Source organism: Phocoena sinus, chromosome 3 (genome assembly GCF_008692025.1).
Source record: "Phocoena sinus isolate mPhoSin1 chromosome 3, mPhoSin1.pri, whole genome shotgun sequence".
Taxonomy (NCBI): domain Eukaryota; kingdom Metazoa; phylum Chordata; class Mammalia; order Artiodactyla; family Phocoenidae; genus Phocoena; species Phocoena sinus.
In genome coordinates, this window is record NC_045765.1 from 89534571 (window position 1) to 89549525 (window position 14955).

At 36.3% G+C, this 14955-nt stretch overlaps 1 protein-coding gene across 24 annotated transcripts in view; it reads right to left on the reverse strand.

Moving 5' to 3' along the window:
* Positions 1-14955, reverse strand: part of PAM (peptidylglycine alpha-amidating monooxygenase) — a 282567-nt gene that overhangs the window by 237102 nt on the left and 30510 nt on the right. For 15 of the 24 annotated variants that reach the window (XM_032625238.1, XM_032625224.1, XM_032625221.1 and 12 more), the window contains exon 2: positions 4497-4604. The exons of 8 other annotated variants lie outside the window; for them this stretch is intronic. The gene's annotated coding sequence lies outside the window, so the exon portion shown is untranslated. Of the gene's footprint in view, positions 1-4496; positions 4605-14630; positions 14702-14955 lie in introns of all 24 variants that reach the window. One more of the 24 variants, XM_032625219.1, reaches the window with a different exon arrangement.

Here is a 14955-nt window from a genome sequence, read left to right on the forward strand (position 1 = left end):
CTCTTGCCACTCCACTAAATCTCTTGATCAATGCAATCTCATTCCCACCTTCTTAGGGAAGATGATAAACTCTTTCTTAAATGATAACTACCTCCTTTACTTGGATTCCCAAGGATAGCACAGAGAAGCCTGTGAAGCACACACCCACATTAGGCCACTCACAGCACAGAGCTGGGAGCTGGGACAAAGTACCGCATAACAGCACTAGCTCCACCAAGCTCTGACATATTCTTTCTGGATAACTGTATACCCCCTTTTATCTGTCCTAAATGTCAGAAAATCCACTTCTTATTTCCCAATGGATCTTAAGGCTTCACAGACATCCAAACAATATTATAATATCTCAGACTGAAAGACAACAAAAGTTAGAAGGTAAAATACTCTTTCACAGGAAACAAAGACACAGCAAAGAAATCACCCCTTGACTGTCGAAAGTATTATAAATCTCATCTACAAACCACCTTAATCATTAAATTGAAGTTTAGGGTTCAATGAGACTCTGAGCTTAACTTATTTCTTCAACTAAATTCATGTTGGCAAGTGCCAATTCAAAAGCAAATGTAAGCTAAAGCACCACTTCTGAGGGGATATTTGGCCAGAATTTCTAGTCTTGACTAGTCAGCTACAGTGCCCCCTCCTGGAAACCACCTTTCTGATAAGGCAAAAAACCCTCCATTCTATTTTTTTTTTTAGGTAAGAAGTGGATTTATTTAGAGAAACATACTCCACAGACAGAGTGTGGGCCATCGCAGAAGGTGAGAAAGGCACCAGGATATGGTGTTGTCAGGTTTTATAGTGGTGGGTAATTTTACAAGCTATTGAGTGGGAGAAGTATTCCAGCTATTTCAGGAAGGGGTGGGGATTTCAAAACACCCTCAATTCTAACCCAGCTTTGCCTCATGATTTACGCTGAACTTCCTCTTAGCCCAGAGAAGCAACATTCTTGGCTCCTCTGGTCTTAATACAACACTTTTCCTAATTCCAATTAAAGATAGTATAAGGACTGAAAAATGACAGTGTATATGGGATTTTATTATTAGCATATGAGCTTAAATTTGTTAAATAAAACAAATTCATACTGATTTAATGAAAAAGTATCACACTAACTTCCAACGGCAAAAGGGTTCTAACTCTCCATCACTGGCCAAACCCACTCGGTGGCCAAACTTCACAGATGTATCTTCTCCTTGCTCCAGCCCCACAGTTGCCCCTCTAGCTTAGATCTTCTCTATCAGTCATCTCATAACGCTCTGGTCCATGGTCTTCCTGACTTCATTGTCCCACCTCTTTAATCATTCTTCGTATCACTTTGTCCTTAATGAGTCTTCACAAATCATGGCCTTGACCAGATTACCACAAAACTCAAAATCCTAAAAAGGTCCTCCTGTGCACCACTGAATAAAGTGCAGAGTTCACAGATTCCATGTGAACGCATCTTTGCCAATCTTACCTCCAGGCACCTTCAGCTACAGCCAGTTAGACAATCTGATACACTAATATGTCCCCATACCTTCCCTCCTCTAAGCCTTTGCTCTTACTGTCTCTTCTTCCTGGAATCCCACATCTACCTCTTCATTCCACCCCCGCACATACACTCCTCCTGTGTCTCCTCCCTGGCAGCCCAAATCCTACCATCCTTCAAGATCTACCTCCTCCATCAGGGACTGGTTCCACCCCAGAAATTCCACAGTATTCTCCACCTGGCTAACTGCATTTAAAACATTCTACTACCTAGTTATTATCTTGCGTCTTATTTCCCTCTCCCTTCAATCTTCTGAAAAGTAGAGACAAAGTCTGTATTTGCCTCCTATTCTCAATGTAGCACCTATGATTTGCCTTTGGCGTTCACTTGATAAATATTTATTGAATAAATAAACAAAAAAATGTATTGTGTCCTAATTTGTTTCATTTTCCAAAGTGATTTTTTGATTTTCCAAAGAATAAATTATTTTACTTAATCTCTGAAACAACCTAGTGCGGTAGGGTAAGGTAGAAATTGGAATTTCACCTTTAGAAATGAAAATAAAAAACAGAGTATCAAAATGATGCAATGATTTCTCTTGAACCACATAGCTTCTAGGTCCTCTGGTTCCCCAACAGGCTCCTCACCTGGACATCTACTGCTTCTGATCATGGCCGGAAAGGAGGTGCTTTCATATTCCCTCACAACAAATCCACTGTTTCTGAAGAATTAAGGCCAGAATGGCCTTAATTTTTCTTCCTTACCAGTGACCCATGGCAGAGTCATTCACATCACCATAATATTCTCAAGGCAACTCCTGAGGCTTGGGAGAAACATTTCTTACTACCCGTTTCTCCTCCCTATATGTAGCTAGAAGTCTACCTTCTCAAAGGAAAAAAAAAAAAGTATCTTATCTCATGATTCAGCTATTCTGGGCAAATCCTTGACTTTTCTAAACATCAGATCTTCATTTTCAAAAAGAGAAGAACACTAGTACTACCTCATACTGTAGTTATGACAATAAAGATAATGCATAAAGTACTGGCACCTCAAAAGCTCTCAATTAAAAAGTTATTACAATTAATAATAATGAACAAAACCACAGAGAATCAAATTATACCACCTTCTTTGAAAGGCTTCATTTGTATTCCAGTACAGTCTATAATTGGGTGATGAGGAAACAGAAATTGGCCAAGTAAGAGCTTGAATAATTAAGTGGGGACCTTAGTTTTTTTGTTGTTCAAAATGAGGGTGTTGATCTTTTCCAGTCTAACATTCTGTGTGCTAGGAAAGCATTCTAAGGCAATGCTTTTGTTTCTCCCACACAAATATCTGCCCTCTTCTGCAACCAAGCCCATCAGAGTGCCCAATGTATGGGTACTTTTCTTAGTCCCTGTAATAGACTGAAATTATTCAAAGTTTTATCCTTAAAGAATTTAAACTTTGCTTTCATTTAAACATTCAGGATCTTTATACTACCACTGAACTCACCCATGAGTCAATTAACTTTGATGTTTTCCCAAAAGTAAACAATGATTATAAAACCTTCAATGTTTTGAATCTAAAAGTCAAAGGAATTATAGATGATGGCTTACTCTAATACCAAGAATTTACTTCAACATTTCATGATTCTAATTTTGATTATAATTCCCAAAGGAAGCACTGGATTAAGTTCTAATGTAGTTTCTCTAAAGAAGCCAGTTTAAGATAAATTCCCATTTTAGTCTCTCAATTAGTGGAACTTTAAAATACCTTTTCCCTGGGATACAAATTAAGAATTTTGCTGAAAATGTAGAGCATTTGTATGAATCCAAACACAGATATTGTTTTCATGGAAAAAAAGGAAGCATAAGAGGGGTTAAAGATAATGCCTGCAGCCTAAGAAGACCAACTGAGCTGAAAGGGTCTGACAGCAGGATGTGGGTTATAATGCCTCTGAATGAAATCCTTTTGTGTGAGGGTCTCACAAAGGGCATCCAGGCAGGACTGTGTGTGTTTGGATTTAAATTAATCAACCAGTCAGTTCCACAATGCTAAGATTCCTCCTGTTTAACAGATTAAGGCAGGTTTACTGGCAGTTCCCAAATGATGTCAACAGCTTCTAAAAGGTCAAATGCAGCAACACACACCAAATGTCCTAGAATAAAGAGCACCAATAACTCTTCCCTCTATAATCTGCTAGGTGTGACTTATTAAATGCAGTGGATTATCCCATTTTAATCAGCTGTCCTGGTATAAATTTTCTTTTTTTTCTTTCCCCAAAAAGCTGAAACACATTTATACATTTTAATGATATACATTTGAAAACTGCCTGTTTTATTCTATAGTATACCTGGTTAAAACAATATAAATAGCTCAGCTTCACCACCGCATCTTGCAAGGGGGTTGGGTGATGGGGCAGAAAGGCACAGAGGTGGAACTATTTTAGTCAATAGGGGCCAAGTACGACCAAAGCATTATCTGTGTTGTTAGCACAAACTCACAAAAAGAAAGTTATAGCTGCAACCACTGCCAAGTAAAAAATGCTCAAAAAACAGCATGTATATAAAAACGAAGAACCCTGGCCAGGTGGAAGATTCCATATGGGTTCAAACTCATGGATTCTAGCCCTTCGGGAACTTCTTTAAAATCTCGTGTTTCACTGTTTTTCCCAAGCAGTAAAGGATTGAATGCATCCTTGTAAAATACTAATCATGCGTGCCTTGGGCACTGAGTCGAAAAGGAAAAGGGAAGAGAAGATAAGCCAAGGATACTAGAGTATAAGGTGATCAGGACCAGCTCTAGTCTGACAATGCTGTAGAAACATTAACCGCTGGCCCTGGGACTCAAAGGAAGCTCCAAGAACCTGCCTCCCACTGACATTCCTGACCTTCAACTAAGGAAGGGAAGGCATTGTGGCATAGGTTATTAGAGCACAGCATTGAGTCTAAATCCCAGCTCTGCCACCTCTAATCCCTGCGATCTTGGGCAAGCTACTTAAACTCCCTGATCATCACTTCTCTCAACTGTAAAACTAAGGAAAGAATAATCATACCTCTGAAGGTTGTTCAGAGCACTCCTGTGAGCCAGGCACAGTTTCAGGTATCAGGAATACAGTGTTGAGGAAACCATACAAGGCCACTGATCTCAAGGAGCTTGCATTCTGGGTTGGGAGATAAAATAACAAACAATTAAATGAATAACATAATTTTATACATATGGGAAAATGCTCTGAAGAAACACATCATAGGATGACAAGATAAAAAACTGACTAGATGGAAGAATGACAGAGTTGTCAGAGAAACCTCAGTCTCAGTAGAAATGGCATTTGAACAAGGAGAAGGAGCAAGATGCATAAAATAAAAGGATAGAGCCTTCCAGGCATAGCGATCAGCAAGAACAAAGGTCCCAAGACAGAAATGAGCTCAGGATGTTCAAGGAACATGAGGAAGCCCAGTGTAACTGAAGGACAGTGGACAGTGAGCAATAAGGGTAGACACCTATTAGACAGTTAACTGGAGTCAAGTAATAAGGTAATTCATGAACGGAGCTTGGGGTACAGAGCTGGAAATATAAATGTGGGAGTAACTTAACACAATTTTCTGTAAAGCACCCATCACAGTGCCTGAACATTATGATTATGGATAACGAATCTCTCTATTCCCACTTTTCCAAATAAGTAAATTGATATTTGCATTAGGGAGACTGTCAGCAAAATAGAAAAAAAGAAGGAAGACAGGTAGCATTGGATTCGCTCAGGGAAAACAAAGACGTTTTATGTTGAGTGCCAACTTCTACAAAATAGTAGGAGCTTCCTGCTGTTCTGAGTTGAGCAGGATTCTGAGGCCACCTATGGCCTGTGTAACAATGTGTCTCATTACTTGCAAAATATATAAATGTAACAGATTTCCAAGGCTTTGGAATTGGCAGTTCTTGTTCACTATAGGTTTTAAATTTTTTAAATTTTGGTAATTATTTCTCAGAATAATAATATGAATTAGATACCATCACTATCCCTATTTTATAATTAAGAAATTTGAGGCTCAGAGAGAATAACTTATTTGCCCAAAGTGACCAGCCTTCCAATAGTTAAAACTGAGAACCAAATTTGGGTGTCTCTAACTCCTAAGACCATATTCCTACCTACTGTCATATACATGTGTAATTTTGCTAAATACGTTCCTTATTTGCATTCCCCCAACTGCACTTTAAGGGTCCTCCCAATGGGGCCTGGCTCCAGGATGGAATATCTTGTACCATCATCACTCTAGCTCTAGCATGTTCTTTGGTTTCTAAATTCTCATGTCTCATTCGGAAGGAAAGCATCCAGGCACAATTCTTTCCTGTATTGATGTTGGTGGAAAACATCTTATTCGTTAAAATGCCAAACCCTATTTGATTTAGTGATTCGGTCATCTTATAAGCAAGCTGACAATTTTAGCAATGTCAGAATTCCAAATTATTTTAGCAATCACCTACCTATTCTTCATCACCTATCCTATTTTTCAGCTGACAGGCGTCTCATCTAGCTGTATTTAAAAACACACACATAGGGACTTCCCTGGTGACACACTGGTTAAGAATACACCTGCCAATGCAGGGGACACAGGTTCGATCCCTGGTCCGGGAAGATCCCACATGCCGTGGAGCAACTAAGCCCGTGCGCCACAACTACTGAGCCTGCTCTCTAGAGCCCATGAGCCACAACTACTGAGCCCACGTGCTGCAACAACTGGAGCCTGCGCACCTAGAGCCTGTGCTCTGCAACAAGAGAAGCCACTGCAATGAGAAGCCCACGCACCACAACAAAGAGTAGCTCCTGCTCGTCACAACTAGAGAAAGCCCACGCGCAGCAATGAAGACCCAATGCAGCCAAATAATAATAATAATAATTAATTAATTAATAAAAAAAACGCATACCTACACTATCAAATTAAGTTAGTGCCACTGTTGTTATTGTTACCTCACCCACACAACAACATATTCATATACTTTGACTAAAGAATAGGAATTTTTTGGAGGTTAGTCCTAAGGAATAGGAATTTTATTTTTAAGGATTCCAAGGCAATAAGAAGTAAAAGCTCTTGTACAGCTTACAGACTTACCACAACATAGGCAGAAAAGCCAAAATATATTTAACCCTGAATTGCTTTGTCCTTTCCCTCCACCCCATGCTTTCTTTCCCTCCCATCTATTTTCTACGAGAGGGCCTCATAACAGGAGAAAAGCATGCCATATACTACCTTGATTTGATTCCAGCAAACTAACCAGAATTTGAATTTTTATTAGCAAGAGCCATAGGCAAGAGCAATAATACGCTATATCTATCACAGTGTTTAGTTTTATTCATGAACCCATGCTGGGTTAAGAAAAAAAGAAGAAAAGCTAACTTCAAAGCATTATTGAAAGATGGCTAACTCTCTAGCCACAAATGAGAATCACAAGCTACTTTGATGTGTGAGAATTTTTAGTGCCTAAATTTAAAGAAAGGACATCTATGATACAAGTTTAACCATTTAAAAAAATTCCAATAATATATTTCTTTTGCATCTCGAAAAACCAGTAATTACCTAAGGGAATAAATAAATTAGAACTCAGCCTCAGAAATTAAGCCTTAAATGCAAAGTATACGAACAATATTCCTCCCTCATCATATGGTTCAGTGGCAAAGTGCCAGCTCTAATATGTTCAGTACGGGAAATATAACTCTTCATATTGTCATTCACTCACAGTCATCACTCCACAAGGACTTTAGGCATTAACCAAACTGCATACACATCTTCACCTCAAAAATTCAACTAAGTATAAATCAGAGCATTACTCAATGTATAAACTATGTGGCACATGACTGCAGAGACTGTGACTGCACAAAAACTTGTGCCAATACTTAATTTGAAACTAACCTTGACAATGGCCTAAAATCGCTAACCTTCGAACCCTAACCAATCTGTCATTTATATAGTGCATGCCATGGTCTACTTTCACACGACATTTGAGAATTATTATTCGGTATGTATAATTCTTAAAGGTTGTATGAAAATAGGCCATGGAATATACTGTGTAAGTTTCAAAAGAAAATGGAAATTACTAAGGAGAAAAGTGAGTGAATTAAAATGTGTGATTTTTCATAACAATGGTCCAAAGATATGGAAAAGGTGGAAAGTTGACATCACATACTTTATATTGCTTTTAACTTATAAATATATTACATCTGATATTATTTATTAAAATACTTGTATTTACCAATCTGAATATATTTAAACAGTCTTCAAACCTAAATGCTGGAACATCACAATTTTCTCTTCTCTCTCTTGCCAAACTGACATGTCTCCATCAATAACTACTTGGAAAAATATTCAAGGCAATCTCAAAAAGAATTACTGTGCTTCATTATGCAAAACAAAAACGCAGCTTTTAAAAAGTACTCTGTCTGACATTCAGTTCTGTATGCTGCTACAGCAGGTCAAAAGCCATTAGCCACCTACTGAAAATTCATACTAGGAAATAATATGTCCTTCAAAATTATTTCACATACAGTATTCTCAAAGTAAAATGGGTGAGGTTATGTTCTAAATGTTTAAAAATGTGATGCCTCAAAAAGAAATATACTCACCATGTCAGAAATTAATGTGAACATAGATTTAATAATGGTCATATAAATTTAGAACACTCACCTTAGATAAACAAAGTACTGTGTCTGCTATGAGAGAAATGAATACATAAAATAACCAACCACCTCAACACTATATGGCTATTATACTCTCCTTTTCCAATAAAAGTAACAGACTCAATATGATTCCTCGGACACTTAGGATATTCTCACTATTCAACAGTCTTCTGGGGACTGACCCAACAGTCCTCTTGTATCTTTAAGACATTCTACAAATCTATTTGGCAGAAAAAGCAAAACAGGAGCCCCTGTGCTACTGGACATTAAAAAGAATTCACAAGTCTATGTTATTTAACATTTTGAAACTTGGCACTGAAGTCTATGGTTTTCTATGGTTTTTCCACTAATAGATTCTATTAGCAATTATTAGCTAATTGGCCACTTGGCACTTTGTACAACCAGGTACGGAGCTAAGTGCTTGACACATCTTAATGCATTTAATCCTCATAACAACATTATGATGTAGATAATATCCTATTGCCATCTTACAAGTAAGGAAACCAAGGCACCAAGAGGTTAAGTAATTGGCTCATAGTTATACAGATAGCAGGTGGCTACTTTCAATGAGGGAAACATAGTTTATAGAATGTGAGGTCCCAAATAGGATGAGGAAACCAAGGGAAAGAAACTGAAAAAGGCAAAAGTACAAGGGGAGTCAATGATAGGATGGAGAAATGCTTTCTCTTTCACTATTTTCTCTAATCTTAGCTGGCTGACTATGGTGCTTAATAAACAAAAATAAAAAGGTAACATAATCGTAACCCAGTTTTCAAGAGCAAAGATGACTCCTACTTAAAAACTAGGAAGCTCAAATTTTCTTGCCTTACTTAAAAGATGGATTTCTGCTGTGTGGAACTGCAAATACCCAATCTCACTGCCCAAGCTCTGAGATAACATCTGGTGGATAAATACACATTTTGGTGTCATGTCAGATTCATATTCACAGGCTGTAGGGGCAGAGATGGGTCTATGAGAGCCCTAGACTATTCACCTATAAACCTGGTTCCTAACATGGATCCAGGGCAACCCCTGATGACTGATCTACTGAAGAGTCAGTGGGGTAACAGACGATTAGTTCTAGAGGTTCCACCTCTCATGGACTTCAGCCAACCTAAACCTGTTTATAGAAATCTTGAACTGGATCCCCAATATAGTGCCACTGTCTCTTCCAGGGGCCCTATTCCAAAATCTATCGTCAGATCACAGGAGTTTTTTGTTGACACCATTGGGTATTTGGATTTTTGTTTGATTATTTAATAAAAAGACATTTCTCCCTTAAAAACAATACTGCAGGCCTCTAAATCTCCAAGTATAAATTAAACAAAATAACTCCTGGTTAATAAAATATGAATTCAAACAAAATGCTTCTATTGAAATGGAGTATCTAAAATATTTCAGGAAAAAATTCACTAATCCCGCTGATAATAAGGTTGGAAAAGATTCCCTTTTCCACACCCAACCCAAAGGAAATTGAATTCCTGCTTTAACTGGAGACTGTTGCTATTTGTCTTATGGGTAAAGGCCAAATTATGCATATTTTTGGGACTTCGGTCAAGAATCAAGGTCAGTCACCAGATTTTCTCCCATATCAACAACATAGCGGCAGCATGAATACAGATGTTCCTTATCCCTTTCACCATGATTTTTCAAACTCAGTTTTCCCTCTCAGAGCAGCTAAGATTTCTTCGTTTGTCAAAAGGATAGCCATTAAGAAAATTACTTAGCTAATAAACAAGGAAATTAGCTAGCAGGCCTGATACAAAACAGATAGTAGCAACACTAACAGCAATCTGTACACACAAAGTAAGGCAGCAAGAGTGGCTCTGATAAGCACTTTGAAACTGCAAGTGGTACTCAAAAAACTGAGTGTCACTAGTACTAGGGGTCAGACAGCAGTTGTAAACTTTTCTCCTTGTCTCACTTGGTTCCCCCAAAAATCTCAATTAGTTTTGAGTTTTATCGAAGTATGTGAAGAGAAAGAAAGCAGCAGAAAGAAAGCAGCAGAAAAGAGGAAACAGGGAAAGTATCTGGGCAGGATAACTCTTCTCCCTCTCCAACCACTTTTCTGTATCTTCTTTTGTCAATGTTTGAAGGAACCAGCTAAACACTTGTTTAATTTTGAGAAAAGCTACATAACCTAAATAAACAACACGATGGAAATAGGACTTGTGAATCCCATGAAGGATGGTGCCAGATTTTGAAGCACATGATTATCAAGCAAAATGATAAGGGCAGAATGTTTATATTTACATTTTACGTGATCAATAGATATGTATTTTTAAAGCTAACAATTTTTAATTTTTTTTTTTTTTTGCTTTTAACTTGTATATAATTGGGTTTCTATCCCCTACAGTAACTGATTGTGGAATAAACAGTTGAAGAGTAAAAAAATATTATACACTCAATTTTTTGGTGGGGAAATTGTAAATTTTACTAAATTTCGTATTTCATCAAAATGTCTTCAGTTCTCTACAAAAATTAAACTTTTCCTAAAAGTCTACATTGATATCTTCTCTCTGGTTTTAAAATAGGAAGCTTCCCTGATTTAATCACTTCTTACAAAATGCTTGGAATGCTTTATTCAACCCTGGGTTGAATAATTCCTCCCTTCAGTTAGTCAGAAATGTATCTAAATCAATAAGAATCTACTTCTGCCAATTCATTCCAGGAAAACATTCATTTCCACCTGCCCAAATCACACCTCCGCTCCAGGCTGACCCTTCCTGACCTTCACTGAGATGATGTCTTGCCTCCCTCTCTCACCTCCATGTTACCCGGTCATCATAGGGCTGCATGACCCTCAATACACCAGAAATAGAAGAAAACCAGTAACAGTAATTCATGTTTAAATGATCATTTAAATTAGCTTTACAAAATAGAGTCTCAAGTGGTAACTGGCCAAGGATAAATAAACCATTTCATGTACATTCTAAATATGGGGAGATATATATATATATATATATATATATATATATATATATAGCTGATTCACTTTGTTACAAAGCAGAAACTAACACACCATTGTAAAGCAATTATACTCCAATAAAGATGCTTAAAAAAAAAGGAAACCAAAAAATAAATAAAATTAAAAAATAAATAAAAATGGGGAAAAAAATTCAAAAGTATTAAATAAGTAATGAATTTTAGTTAAAGTTCCCCTAGAGATCAGTGAGTATATGACTATTTTTAATGAATTTTAAAAAAGAAAGAAATGGGCCTTTAAGTTGTTACGGCAGAAATTCTCAGGTAAATATAATACAACACATTCAATATGTTTCACATATTGCTGAATTTTTAAGTTTTAAGTTCAAAATGTAAAAATTATCTGCTCTAACTTTAATCACTTTACAAAACTGATAAATTAATTTTGTATATAAATCTAGGATAAAAGTGTTCCTATAATTACTTAATTCATCTAATATTTTCAAAATTCTTTTAAAATCTTTTACTAGTTCAGTATTCTAAATGAGGAAGGATATTACTATTTACTTAAATAAAATGAGCTTTAAAATAAAACCACTACTTATGTACTTAATATATTGAAGTATATTAATATATATGTATATAACATACTTAAAATACTGCACTAACCAAGTTTTTAAAAGATTTTCCAATAGTTTCACAATTTTTAAAATTTCCATTTACAAAAAGCTTTTGATTTAAGCATTAAAATCAGAAACACCTAGACACTTCATATATATTTAAATATGTGTCTATGTGTTTTTTCTAGGAATTTTAAAAGCAAAGAAGCAGGTGTTCTAGAAAAAATTCACAAGTTCAGGTAAGTTATCTTAAATAATTTTAAGAGGAAGAAAGGAAAAATAGATCTAAGACATTATTTTAGTGTAGAAAGAAAAAAATGTATGTATTCTGTTCCTATGAGGACCAAGACTCCTAACCGACCATGATGCCAAAGGGGAGATTTTTTTTAGAGGAAAAAAAAATTATCTCCATGTTACTTGATTAAAGCTAAACTCGACTTGGCAGAACTCTTATCTGCTACTGGAGACTTTTGTGTTACCTTTTTTTTTCTAAGATGGCTAAAGAAAGCACATTTCCTACTCACAATCAAACTATCAGCCAGTATGAGATTACCATAAGCCTCAAAAACTGTGAACCTGTATTCTGATTTGCACGAAGAATGAACCAACGGTAATTACGTGCTACAAATTCTTCACTTGACAAAATTATGGTTTGTAGAGTTCCTTTAGATAGGGAGCACCTCGAGTGTATTTAGAAGAGATTTCAAATTACTAAATTTGCCATAAAATTATGTTAGTATACTGCCCCCCCCTTCCAACTCTTCATAATGCCAGTCAATGGCAAATGGGTGACCATGTATCATATTGTTTTTGAAACCTTATGCAAGCCAAGAGATCTTAATAATCAATTGTTTGGTAAACAGATAAAAAGGCTTGTGCATTTGTCAGGTGTCTTTCATACAAATACATTCATTTCCTGGAACTTGGTAAATTCTTGAAAGTAACCTTATAGTCTCTTCACATGCCTTTTATCACTATTGAATTGGAGAGCAATTTATGACAATAAAGATTTCATTTACCTTTAATGTTTTTCTCAATGATTTTGGCATTACTTGTGCCACCTCCCGTATGTTTTAACATAAACACAAACTCACATATATACACACATCAATGTTAACTTTGATATATCTGAAGTGAATTCCCTAAATTCCATAATACTATGTATAAATATAAATTATAACTCCAAAACAGCAAATGGTTGTAATCTTCATTCATGGAAAAAAGGGCCAGAGAGTTGTTCAAATACTTTGCTGTAAGAAATACTCAATAATCAATTTCTTATTATCTTCCTTATTAGGATGGGGAAAACTTCTCTCAATGTTTGCATATTGCTCAGTAAAAATGTCAACTGCTGTTGCGTGTCAGCAATACTTGGTTTAATCGAGCACACCCAAATGGAAATGTTCACTACAGCTACACTTTCCTTCGAGAAACGCCTAGCATATCCTAGATAAAACCCTAGAGACAAGTTATCCCAAGTTATCTGGTTACGGATCATAAAACTGAATGCTTTACAACTAATTGACAGGGTAAGTTTTTCTCACCTGAGGTTGGAGGAAGGTAATTTACCTTATCTATCTTGTATTCAGAAACAAACCCCAAATAGAGTTAAGTAATCTATCTCAAAGGTTTCTGTTGGTTTTTTTGTTTGTTCCCTTGGTAATACTTGGCAAAATGTTGAAAACAGAAAAATCCACTGGGGAAAAAGCAGTTGCAAAAGAAACTACATACAGCCAGGTTAATGTCTTTAACACATAAATACATCTCACAAATAGAAAAAAGGAACACATCAGATTAACCATGACATGAAGAAATACATATGCTAAAAAATCATATACAAATGCTCACCACCAATGCAAATTAAAATAAATGATTACAATTCTCCACTTTGTTAACAAAAGCCCTAATTCTGGGATGGGCAATGGGTGTTCTGATACAGACCACTAGAAAAGTATAAACCTGCACAGTCTTTCTGTGCAGGACAACTTGACACATATATATCAAACGCCTTTGAAAACGTTCATATCTTTTTACTTAATTTTTATCCTAGAGATTTATTCTTAAAAAATAAATAGAGATAGGGAAAAGATTAATCTATAAGTATTTTCATCATAGTGTCATTTATAATAGCAAAAGAAGAAGAATATTCTAAAATCCTAGTAATAGAGGATTGGTGCAGGCATAAAATCAAAGGAAATACAGCTACTTAGAAGGCAGCTGTGAAAGAATATTTAGGGATATGAGCAAATGTTACTATTTAATGCTCAATGAAAAAATATGCAGGTTATAAAATAATCATTACAATCCTAATTTTATGTCTCCCAGTTTTGTGTCTCTGTTTGTTAATGTGTGTGCACATATGCATGGACAGAACAGTAGAACTGCTGACACACAAACAAATGGTATCAGTGCCTATCTCTGCGTGGTAAAATAATGGGTAATTTTCTTTTTTTGGCTGCACCACATGGCTTGTGGAACCTCAGTTTCCCGACCAGGGATTGAACCTGGGCCACAGCAGCGAAAGCCCAGAATCCTAACCACTGGACCACCAGGGAACTCCCAATAATGGATAATTTTTAAAATACGACAGAGCTTTTTTTTGCATTAGCCAATATTCCATAATGAACAAATATAATTCAAGAAACAATGGGGGGAAAACATAGTTACTCACAAAAATAAAACTGTATAATCTCTTTTACAAGTGATACTCAGTTTCTGATAACTAGAACAACACTGTTCTGAATAATGAAAATAATGTTCCTATAAGAGGCTTAAAATAGACTCTGTCCACAGAAATGAAGAGAGTGGCATCACTTCTCTGCCTGGCAAAAGCAGCCAACTGAAGCAGCGTTAGGTAACCTAATACCACACTGGTTAGATAGGTTTTCCACCCCACCACTTGGATCCCAGGATAAGAGTCAAATTATCTTCATAAGAACCAGAGGGTTAGATGAAGAAGCTACTGTCTGGGACTTGCCTGGCGGTCCAGTGGTTAAGACTCCATGCTTCCAACGCAGGGGGGCGTGTGTTCAATCCCTGGTCAAGGCACTAAGATCCCACATGCCGTGGGGGTGCAGCCAAAAAGATAAAAAAATAAATAAATAAAAATAAAATATTTTTTAAAAAAGAAGCTACTGTCTTAGTAAAATAAGCATGAAGATGGCCATGAGATCCACCATGATCTTTGTACAGCTATAAAATGGGGATAATAGCACTAGCTATCCTAGAGGCAGTCTTTCAGGCAAATAACTGCTCATTTCTTGAGATAACATCAATATTGCTTTTATATCAACAACAAAAAT